The following is a 13,354-nucleotide window of genomic DNA, read 5'->3' as shown; positions in this document are numbered from 1 at the left end:
GAATGGTAATTGACATTTTTAAAATCCTAAACTTGCACAACCCCTTGGAGCTGGAAAATCAAATGAGTATGGTTATATTCTAATCTATATACATTCTAATCCCACAAAATAAGGGGATATGGTATAATTGCAATTGATGCCACTCTCTAGCAGCTGCCTTCAAATCAAGTGGACATATAACTATGGATGTGGTCCCACTGATACAATGATCTATAATCATGATAATTGCATCCTTGACATTTGGTTGCATGATGTTTTGCTTTTTGGGGCATATGATATCTGATGCAATTTCCACTGCTACAAATTCCATTATAGCCTCATTATATTAACTGAATTATAACCTTTGTGTTATAACCAATCTCTTGTCTTGAATTTGCATGAAATATTTGAACCGGGTTTTAAAACAGTCAACTAGTTATCAGAGCCTGACATGTTCCCTTTAATAAAATTTCATGGAAAACCATTCATTTCAATTTTTCCTGAATATGCATGTAATATTTAACACCTATTCTAAGGTTATATTTAACCAAGACATATTTTAGCCTTGTCTTTTACAAATAACAAACATTTTGTAGGCTATCTGAAAATCTGGATATTGATGAAAATAAACTACTGAGAAGTCCCAACATATCCATAGAGAGCATATACAGCAAAGCGTCCAGTGATATCCCAAATGTAAAGGAAATTTGCAATCAGAACTGCATATTCAAAATGCTTAAAGCCATTTTTCCATGTATAACAAAGTCCAAGATGAAAGAAAATGGTGTATTTATATCGAGTGTCAAAGGGGTAAAATTTGATTTACAGCCTGGTGAAAATATCAGATTTGCAGATATTAACAAATATGTTCCCACGCAATGGAATGTTTTAGAAAATACAACCACTACGCTAACGTTAGGATATCTTTCTATTGAAAAATTCAATGGAAATTCAGTTCTTATGAAGTTGAAAATAGGAAGTGATGGACTAATAGGACTTTTTGTGGCTGGGAAAGCCATAAATCTTTCTGACTTTTTCATTGGCAAAAGTATCACATTCACTCTAAAATCGTTAAAGGGTCTATTTAAAAGTTTAAGAACAGTTGGTTTATGTTATGGTGCTACTCTTGAAACAAATGATTCTGATATATTTTCTTCAAGCAAACTGTGTGTTAAAGAAATCTGCTTAACAGACACCAAGTCTAAGACTGTAATAAGACATGTAGAGTGTTTGAGAACTGTCCAAATAAATTCTCAATCTCATACTTGTATTAAATGTTCTGAGCACAAGCGTCATAAAAAATATGATCAATCAAAGATAAAAAACTCTGACAAGGAAAATGTTAATCCAGCAACCCAGCAAAAAACAGATGTAACTGATCAATTGAGGAAAATTGCACCAAATTTAAGTGAAAATCAAATTTTACTTATTACAAGTCAAATTGAATCTTCATCACTTACACATTCTAAAGGTGTTCGATGGCCAAAGGAAATTATATGCATGGCACTGACCATATACAACAGAAATCCTTCAACATACAAAGACATTACAAGAAATGGTTGGCTTAACTTGCCATTTGAAAGTCTTCTATATTTATATAAAAATGCTGTAAAACAAAAACCTGGTATAATTCCTACCATGATGGCGTGGATGAAAAATGAGGCTGTTAGGCTTAGGGTTGAAAAAGAAGGCTATTATGGTGGTGTTTTATTGGATGAAATGTCCATACAAGAGGACCTGCAAATAGTTAACCATGGGAATGGTACCTCATTGTTTGGATTGGTAGATTGTGAACCTGAGGTTATGTTAATGCACTGTTCCAATGAAGGTAAATGTGAAAGTAAATTAGCAAATCATGTTATGCAGTACATTTTCCATGGAATAACTGGCTTCCGTTGGCCATTTGCTAATTATCCTAATGCACAAGCTGCACCTGCTGACATATTTATCACAACCTGGAAATGCATTGACGCATTATATGAATGGGGTTTTAAACCCATTTACTTATGTATGGACGGTTCTAGCAATAACCGTGCTTTCCTGAAAATGCATTTTCCTAAAAAAAAAAACCTTTTGACAAAAATGGTGGCTTCACATTACAAAAACCCTTTAAGAAAAATGATCTTTATCATGGACCCCTGCCATCTTATCAAAAAAATCCGTAATAGTGTGTTATCCAGTGGTATAAAAGCTCATGACCAGAGACTATTATCATTTGAAAGCTGTACAATTCAATGGCAGATGTGGATTGATGCATGTAACTGGGATCGTAATACCCATAGGTTTCCAATACACAATAAATTAACTCAGGAGCACATCTTCCCTAACAATGCTCAAAAAATGAGAAACAAGCTGGCATTTGAAACACTTAATGTTGACATGTTGCATTTAATGAAAATGTATAGAAAGTCTCTCAGTGGTGAAGCTGGTCAGCAGGCATTAAGTGCAGTTATCCAATTTCTTGAACACTCTAGTACATTGGTGGAGTTTTTCACTGATCAGCGGCCTGTAAAAGATATGAGTGATGAAAGAATAATGAAATTAAGTATTGCATATAATTGGTATAAATCATGGGAAAAACAGGTTTGTCAAAATGACACTATAAGTAGGCGATACAAGAGTCTTCTTACCATGGAAACAAGAGAAGACCTTGATTTTATGTACCATGGGATAATGTCGCTCGCTCATCACCTTTTGTATTGAAGTTCTAAAGGCTGAAGTTGTACCATCAAGACTTAACAGTGATATAATTGAAAATATTTTTTTGTCAACAAAGATCGCTCTACCATGGACCTACTACCCATCCAACATATAACTCATATAGAACTGGTATAAACAGTGTTGATTTAGGGCAGTCTTTAGTATCTAGAAAGAGTAATGCAGGTGGAAATGGTGCAAAGCCATTTTCTGCTGAAATTCCAACAAAGAAATTAAGAATTTGATAAAACAGTGTATAGACTGACAGCTAACCAATATTATGACATACAAATGTAAAGAGGGATAAATTTTAATTAGACAATAATCTATATTAAAGCTATATATATATCAATTAATAAATGAAATGTTGACTTTTGCATAGACTAAAATTTCTTTTAATAAAATTTAAAATCTCATTGAGATCTGACCATTAATACCAGTCACACAGCAAACAATATCTTAACATACATACTTATTATTTAAGAGAACAAGATATATATGAAAATACAAAGCACAGTACAAAGATGAATAACTCTTGTTAAATATAACTGTTATCTGTGTCCATGTGGACAATTTTATTTAGAGATCAAATGTACAACTTCATAGTATTAAAATCGGAATCTTCATTTGTCTTGGTGTATTCCTGTGTCAGCTGTGTGTATATTTTTTTGTTTGTGTGTATGTGCCTGTGTAATACAGCTGTCAGCTGCATAACTGCATACATGTACAAAATTATAACAACAAAAAAAAAACCAAGAAGATGGTTTAAAAGCAGTCTTCACATTTTGTCTTTGGTCTCTTATTGGCAATCATGACATATCATCTTATCTATATATATCTATATTTAAGATTTATTGAGGTTATATGTCAAGCTATTAACTCTATCAATGTGGAAAAATGTTTCATAAATACATGTAAACATTTCAGAATTTAAGATTAAGAAAATATATGCCTTTGAAGCACAGGCACTGGTCTCAGAATTAAGGTATATAGGAATATTTTTCTGCGACAAGTTCCTGCGCTATTAAGGTTTCCCTCATAGAATAGAAAAAAATAGCAGTGTTTTTTAAGTAATTAAATTGATTACACTAAACACAAAAACTTACAGAAATGTTTGGTCATCTATTCACAGCACTTCATGCAATACCAATCATCTTCTGTTTTATCTATTAATTGATCAGCTGATATATTCTGACATTTTTTGTGATACCAGTTGTCACATATGTCATATTGTATCCTTTCATCAACAGTGTTAAACTTGCAACTACATATTGAGCAAACAATTTCATCTTTTTGAATTTTTTCCAAATTTTTCTTTCTTGTTATCCTGCTTTTAGGAGTGAATGGTTTTCTTTTTCTCTTACTTCCTTTTTTTGACGCAGATTGTTTAAGGTCTTCAACAACTGGTACATGTTCAAGGTTTTCAACAGCTTGCTCATTGTCTTCAGAATTTGTTAGTTGACCCACATTTGGAATACTAATAAAATTAGGCACAGTGGCTAGTAAATTATCACACATAGCTTGTTTGGTATCTTTTATAGACATGTTTATGTCATATGCTTTTCCTAGACACATTAATTGCTTTTTTGTAAAACATTTTAAAACTAATGTACCAGAATCACAAATGCAGGATTGCAGTTTTAGGTGTGAACTTATTTTATGTTCAGATTTATCATTCAAAATGTATGACATTGAAATTTGTTTACTGGTGTTGTCTCTTTTTGCTGTTTCAACAACCCTTTTTCTAAGAGTTTCAGATTTTTGCATTCCAAAACTTTTAATTAAGTCTTTTCGAGATTGGTTGTCAGATACTCGACAAAATCTCAAAATTAAGTCTGAATATAGCGCTTTTAAACAAGCCATTGCTAAGTCCTCATCCACTCTTACAAAGGTAGCTGTGAGATCAAAATTCTGTAATAATTTCTGAAAATTACTAAAAAGTGTCTTGCTGCTTAATAATTTCTCATGAACAAAATTAAATATATTAGAGCCATGTTTATGAAACATTTTTTCATTCTGATAATTTATTCGGTTTCTATCAATATCAACAAAAAAGTCTAATACATCATCTTTTATGTCAGTTAATCCTTGTGTTAAATTTTGTTTTCTTTTGGTTTCTTCAAGGCTTTCTTTGTATGAACTACTCTCTAATAAATCAGCATATGTTGTTGTCATATAATCCAATATTTTTACTTTAAGGAAGCAATCAGTCACACAGGACTGTTTGTTTTTCTTATACATGTTATTTTTTCCTATTGTCATGTAATGATACTTTGATTTTGCAATACATCTTCCAGCAATATACCTAAGTTTGCCCAAGCCTGCATCATCATTTGAGTATGCACTTTGTTGAGGTGAAAATTCAGTTGAATCCTTAATGTTACTAGTTTTATTTTCTATAATAAAATGTGAAACAAAGTCAAAAATTCTACTAAAAACTGTGAAGTCATCAGATTCTGCCTTCCTATTGCAACAATTTTCAATGAGAGATATATATTCATTAGAATGTGAAAACTTATAGAGTTTGCTGAAATAGTTTGTCCATGATTTTGAATCTGTCTTTTTTTCAGTAGATTCACTTCCAAAAACCTGTTCATATATATCTGACATATTTTCAAAAATTGTCGTCAGATATAAATTTAGTTGTAATTTATGCTTTTCTAGCAGTAAATTCAATCGCTCATTTATAAAAACCTGTTCATCAGTCACCAGCATATCAGGTAAACATGACCGTATGTCATCTAAACTTATTGGACAGTCATTTAAATTCACTTGTACATTGTGTATCTCATCTTCAGATGCAACACTATCACCCTTATTTTTATTAACATGTACCATTTTCTCAATTTCATCAATTTCTTCATAAGTGAATTCTGATAATTCTGATTCAGATAAAACATTTTCTTCAAACTCTAAATTAAATTCTGTTGCTAAGGAATATGAAATATTGCAGCATTCCAAATCACTAAGAAATGGAACAGAATTCAGTTCATAAAATTCAAATAGGGATTTCTCAGGTTTTATTACATTTTTAGTATGAAAATCAATCAATCTCAGTCCTTTCTTTTTTCTTACCCTACCAACTGCCACACCCAGTTGTCCTGCTTTAAAAATATTTGAAGAATCAACCTCAACTCTATCCAAAGTAAGCCCTTGTGCCTTATGAATAGTCGCACCATATGACAAGACTAATGGTATTTGTAGTCTACTAGCTACAACTTTGTTATCAATTGAACTATAAACTGTGAACATTTCTCTTTTTATGTCAGTTATCAAACCATTAAAGTTAACAGTGACAGTGTTATTGTCAGTATTTATTTCCTGCACAGTTCCTTGTAACCCATTGACAAGATTTTTACTTAATTTTTTCACCAACATTACTGGACAGTTTATTTTTATATGTAAAGATTGACCAACAGACATTTTCCTTAATTTAGTTGGGTCTCCTTCATCAAGAGAATGAAATGATTTTAAATCTCCTTCTAGATCAAGAAGGCGCGACGCATTATACACTTCTCTGTCAAAATTTCTTGCAAAGAGTCTGATGGGGTCATTGCCAGGAGGGGGTGGCCTTTGGGGACGTTTTAACAAATTATGCGTATCAGTTGGTAGCTCTCCTCTTGAAATATCATGTATGGCCTTCACAAAATCAGGTTCATCTTGACGCATTACTTTATCGAGCACTACTTTATGTCTAAATACATTTTTAAAAATATCAGACTTAAAACAGAATTCTCCAGGGTCTCTGTTAAGTAAATCTGGAACTGGGGGGAGCTGAAAAAAATCTCCTGACCCAATTATTTGTATACTTCCAAAATAAAGATCACTATCTCTGATATTTCTACATATAAATTCAATTTGATTAAACATTTTTGCAGAAAGCATTGATATTTCATCAAGAATCAAAACATCTGTTTGCTTGATGTTCAATTTGTATTTTTGAAAATGTTCATCAATATTCAACTTTTGTAATAATTTGTCGTTAGAATAATGACCATCTGCTATACCGGACCAGGAATGGACAGTAATCCCACCTATATTCAAGGAAGCCACTCCTGTTGTTCCTGTGACTGCGACCGTTTTCCCCCCTTTTTTTAGTTCTTGTTCAATAGTACAGACCAAATGGCTCTTCCCCGTTCCACTTTGCCCCAAAACCAAAAGGTTATGACCATTTTTTACCTCATTTAATGCTATTAGCTGTTTAACATTCATTTTGTTATGAAACACGCGTGTACACGACTCACAAACGGAAGTTTTTAACGACCTTGACCGGCTACACATCCCTTGCACGGTCGGTGAGTAGTACACGACTCTGTACACAACGACACTAATGTAGAGTTATAAATTGACCAAAATTTCCCACATTTATTTTTAGCCAGACGATTGACCAATGAGAAACCAGTACAAAATTACATGCGGACTGGGTGTTGCCAAAAAATCAGACGAATGCAAAGAAACATCCCGTTGACCGACTTGTGAGGCCTGCTACTAATGATCCCGACAACAATGATAGCCGTGTCATACACCATTGTGTAGATAAATCAATTTAGATTTACAGCATATTAAGTTTAAGTAGGTTTGACAACCGAGAGAAATAAAAAAATAACGTGAATTCGGGACTGGGTGTAATTTTTCAAAAAATTTAGTTAAGTACCTTGTGTTATATTAAGGTATATAGGTAAAAAAAATTTCTGAGACAAGTGCCTGTGAATACAGCCCAAGGCCACCCATTGGTCTCTAACACAGCGAGAAAATTCCACACCTAGAGGCTGCTTCAGCTGGCCCCTAAACTTTAATGTATACAACTTCAGAGAAAATGGATGTCTCACGAAAATAAAATATCAGTATTCACAAAGTGTGAAATAATAAAATAAATTAAATAAATGGACATGATATCACGCAATTAAGTATTAAAGGGTTTCTTTGCAAGTACAAACTGATGGACGCCACTAGTGGATCAATAATTGTTCTCATGGACGTTTGGTGAGATTTGTGCTCTATCTGCAATTTTATGTTTAATGTTTTTAATGGACTTGTGTTTGTCTTTTTATGTTGACTCTAATGCGAATAAGGGGAAGTTGAATTGCTGAAAACCAGCCATCGGCTCAACTGGATTATACAGAATAGTTATTTTTTTTTTGTCATATTAAAACATTGACAGATAGACTGATAGACACATTGACTAGTTGCCCTATAAAAAAAAACGAAATATTAATATCAGAGAAAGGTATTGAACGCCATTATAAAAGATGAGCAGGTAGTATACATTGTATATTTTGATCTGTAATACCCAGAAATGTCAAGGTATATCAGTACCTATATAGTTATACAGAATGTACCATGTCAAAGAAATTCGTAAAGCATGACCATTCATGATTTAAGTGGGGTCCTTAATATGGGATACAGTGTTAAGTGGACATGCAGTATTTTTAAATTGATTTAATACGTAGAAAAACACAATTATTTTGATAGCCAATATGTTTCCATCAAATAGTAAATGATATCCTCATTGGTAAACGGACAGAAAATCACTGGACATCAAGTCATAAATTTGATAGAACGAAAAGCTAGTAACAGGACAAAAAGTCACAAATAATGTGTTGACAATTGTTTGAATATATCAGAGAAAGATCTTGAAGTTTTTCCTAGGATTTTTCAGTATACGGATATGGATAGTATTATAAACAGCACATTGCTAGAAAATAAAGGAATATTGATGCCAACTTTTAATTAATTTTATACAAATAAGCAGGAAATACGAAAAAAAATTTAAACACGTAAATCAAGGATTTGTTGCATAAATAAACACTTTTTAATTTTAATTTTAATCTGCTAACCGAGTCCCTGAGGTAATTTTTAGATTTTTAAAAACGAACCTAGAGAGATATTCGTTATTTTTATAATATAATGCGGACACGTGTCACCGATTACACAACTACTCCGCCAGGAATTATACAATCAACAAAATTGATGATTGGATAATCCTTATTGCTTATGACTATAATGATATGAGAACAGTGTTTTGAATAAAATAGAATTATGTACATGTTCAACGATTTTAGTGATTATGGAGAGAAAATAAATAATGCTAATGGCTGTCGGATTAATAGCGTGTAACCTTTTCAAGCCCCCATGAATTATTTCTTAATTCGAAAATGACGTCCTCCAAACGCTTTGAGTACACACCTGTGGTAAAATATAAATATACTGTCTAGACTGTTCAGATTGTATTCCCAAGTCATATGCTTTTTTGGGAAAAGACGGCTTGAAGCCGTCAACTCCCTAATGTGGTTGGCCAGAGTTCCATGCCCTCACATCAATCATTTTGTTTAAATAGTTTGGAAACCCCCTTAAAATGTCATACTGAAATTGATGACAAGGAGAACAGGTTGACTTTAAACACTTATTTTACACATTTCACTTCTGTTTCTCGTGAAATTATCATATATTGAGATTTCCCTTACACTATACGTTTCTTTTACAGTCCGGAAAAATCAGTACTACGAAATATTCTAAATATATCTAACCTAGTGACGTCATTGTTGGAATGCCACAGTACAAAGGGATATCCTTTATTCATTATTAAAAGCATTCACAGTATGTGTATACTTCTTTAAAATCCGTATTTGTTTAATAAACCTAATGATGTTTGCTGTAGTGTAATGGATTCACACATCAGCATGCAATGCTTTAATCTGAGGCTATAGTTTGTAGGTCAACTGTTGCGGAAAACAATTTCAATGGGGATACATGAGATTGGGGAGAGAAATGGCAGTTTTCATTCTTTTTATAAAGTTCTGTTTTTAGAATCTTCCTCCAATTCAGGAGCACCTCAATTGATGAGTAATTATCCACTAAAATCTAAGTAAATGTATCTGAACACTTAAAAAATGTGACATTTAGTATATGATAAGTAGTCTTCTATTAGAACAAAATTTTGTGTACCAACATAATTATTGTAATGGCACAGGCACTTGTCTCAGAAAAAATTTTTACCTATATACCTTAATATAACATTAAGGTATATAGGTAAAAAAAAATTCTGAGACAAGTGCCTGTGTGTAATGGTTAAAAAAAACGTTGCTTTTTGTAGTTTATACTTAGTATATTCAGATCGGGGAGAGCAACTGCAGTTTTTATTCTTTCTGCAAAGTTATGTTTTTAGAATCTTTCTCCAATTCAGGAGCACCTCAATTGATGAGTAATTACCCACTAAAACGAAAGTTAATGTATCTGAACACTATATATGTGACATTAAGTATATGATAAGTAGTCTTCAATTAAAGAATAATTTTGTGTACCAACATAATTATTGTAATGGTAAATTCATTTTCATTTTTTTTTAATGTTGCTTTTTGTAGTTTAATTAAGCTATTTATTCATGAAATTTACAAATATAACAAAATGTGGGATCTGGAAACAACTTCCCACACCTTATATCAATCATATTGGATTTTATAAGTGCATGTATCCGGGATTCCCTGTGATGAGAGTTGTAACTGGGAACTTTATTAAAGGAAAATTAAAACTGAATAGATTTTTCAGTCCTCGATTTATTGAGAAAAATTAAAAAATCTTGAGAGTACTGTCACAAAGAAATTGAGAATGGTCCTAGTCTGCCGTTCAGTGGTACATAATGAAAATCCTAAAATATATTGTAGTAGTTGTTAAATTCAATTGAATTTTAGATAATTAACTCCCAACTTTAATCAAATGTTTTGATTTAGAAGTTACAGATCTCATTGGTCCAAATTGTCTCTATGATGAATTCCTGGCTAAGGAAATGAAATAACAATAAACAACAATTAGTTTCATAATTGTCAACCTTTCTATATGTTCTAGCCGTTCTTTTGCTCATTCTTGTAGTTAGACTATCAAAAGATACCCCCCCCCCCCAAAAAAAAAATAGAAACAATGGCCGTCTTTTCCCTTCAGATCTCTTCAGCTCTTTGATTAAGAAGGAGGTACCCAGCGTCATAGAACGATGACGTAAGAATATAAGCATTTTACGGGAAAATACACGCTTGTGAAACCGAAAATCATCACAACAAGGAAACGATGCTAAAGTGTGTTATAAGCCATATTTTTTTAATACATATATAAGATATATAGTAAATTATCATTTAAAATAAAATTCATCCAAAAATTATCTTAATACGTTATGGTAAATGGTTTCAGCTTGTCACTAATTCAGTTTGCTCCCTCCTTACTGCAATTACTACTGCCGGTTTTGTCCTATTCAGAACCGAAATAATTCACGGGGGCTTGAATATGCCATGATTTTACCACAGGTTTTAATGGCAAAATAGATATGCTATATACAGTGAAACCTGGCTAAAGCGAATCTCTTCAGAACTCAATTTTTTTTCTGTTTTGGCCGATGTTAGGTTTTATCAGGTTTCATAACGCATATATACATTTTGAGATGATAGTGCATCAGAACATGATTAGTTTATATAGGCTTTTGGTTTTTTTGCAGGATTCTGGTTAGCAAGGTTTTACTGTAAATGATATATATGTAAAGTGCAGAAAGGTATCAAAAGGTTTATATACATTGTACATGTACATTTGATGTATATGTCTTTTTTTTCTTTCCTTACAGAGTTGTACAAGAACGCACATACTGGAGATAAACATTATCAATAAGACGTAAGAGGTAGAAGAGGATTTAGTCACAACCAATGGTACAATACAGAGACACATAAACACACACACACTATAGATGAACATTATCAATAAGATGTTAGAGGGAGGAGAGGATTAAGTCACAATCAATGGTACAATACAGAGACACATAAACACACACACACTATAGATAAACATTATCAATAAGATGTTAGAGGGAGGAGAGGATTTAGTCACACTCAATGGTACACTACAGAGACACATAAACACACATACTGGAGATAAACATTATCAATAAGATGTTAGAGGGAGGAGAGGATTTAGTCACAATCAATGGTACAATACAGAGACACATAAACACACACACACTATAGATTAACATTATCAATAAGATGTTAGGGGGAGGAGAGGATTTAGTCACAATCAACGGTACGCTACAGAGACACATAAACGCACATATCAATACTATACTTCATAAATGTGAGGTTTGTTCAAGAGAATTTAGTCGAAAAAGTGACTTAAAAAACACCTAAGAATACACACGGGCGAAAAACCTTATACATGTGATGTGTGTGGGAAAGAAATGTCTAGGGATAGTATCATAAAGAGACACATGAGAATACATATATGATATAAACCTCATGACTGTGATGTATGTGGTAAAGGGTTTAGTCATTTAAACAGTTTACATGAGAACACATACAACAGAAAAACATACTGTCTGTGATGTATGTGGTAAAGGATTTAGAAGTCATGCACTATTACAGATTCACATGAGAACACATACAGGTGATAAACCTTATGACTGTTGTGAGTGTGGTAAAAGGTTTAGTCAGCTTTCCAGTTTACAGAGACACATTTGTGCTAGAGAACTTACTCAATAGTCAGAGTAGAGACACGTGAGAACACATACAGGTGATAAACCTCTTGAGTGTGATGTATGTGGTAAAGCGTTTAGTCTCCTTGGTATTTTACAGAGACACATGAGAATACACACAGATGAGAAACCTTATAACTGTAATATATGTGGTAAACTGTTTAGTCAGCATGGTCATTTACAAAGGCACATTAGAATACATATAGGTGACAAACCTTATGACTGTGATGTATGTGGTAAAGGGTTTAGTCAGCATATAGTGATTTACAAAGACACATAAAAACACATACAGGTGATAAACCTTATGACTGTGATGTATGTGGTAAAGGATTTAGTCAGCATAGTGATTTACAAAGACACATAAAAACACATACAGGTGATAAACGTTATGACTGTGATGTATTTGGTAAAAGGTTTAGTCAGCATGGTAATTTACAGAAACACTTGAAAATACATACAGGTGATAAACCTCATTAATTTAGTGTAATGTTTTGGAAAGGGTTTGAGTGATCTTACTAGTTTCAAGAGACATATAAAAACACATACAAACAAAACATATAAACCTTACATTTGAGATGTGTGTGGCTAAGGTTTAATCAATTTAATAATTTAAAGGATAGTATGCAATTAAGTATATGAGGGTCTGGATGGGGGTGTCTGTTATTCTGTAAACATTTAGTTTTCACCCCTTTTTCTCTAATCTTTAAGAAATTAACCCTTTTTTCTCTAATCTTCATTTTTTGAGGGCATTATTCTTCAATCATTTAACCCCATCCAAACCCTCGTTTATGGCATTGGTATATATTGTACAGAGTTTGGTCAGCATTGTGTAATTTAAATATTGACATGAGAGCACGTACGTTTTATTAAGTTCATGACCATGGTGTATAGGTGACAGGTTAAGCTAACTTTGTAATTCCGAGAAACACATTAGAACACATCACATGATTGTGATGTTCGTTACATATGGTTTAGCCATATCTTCATGCTCTTAGTAATTTCAGGAGATATATGATATGAAAATACATACAAGCGAAACATTTAAATCTCACATTTGTATTGTAAATGTACGTGGTAAAGGATTTAACTAGCTTGGTGTAAATTCAAAGAAACGCATGAGAACACATGTAGGGGATAACAAGAATGTATCCAAAGTACACGGATGCCCCACTCGCA

Source organism: Mytilus trossulus, chromosome 5, assembly GCF_036588685.1.
Source record: "Mytilus trossulus isolate FHL-02 chromosome 5, PNRI_Mtr1.1.1.hap1, whole genome shotgun sequence".
NCBI lineage: Eukaryota > Metazoa > Mollusca > Bivalvia > Mytilida > Mytilidae > Mytilus > Mytilus trossulus.
This window is presented reverse-complemented; position numbering follows the sequence as displayed.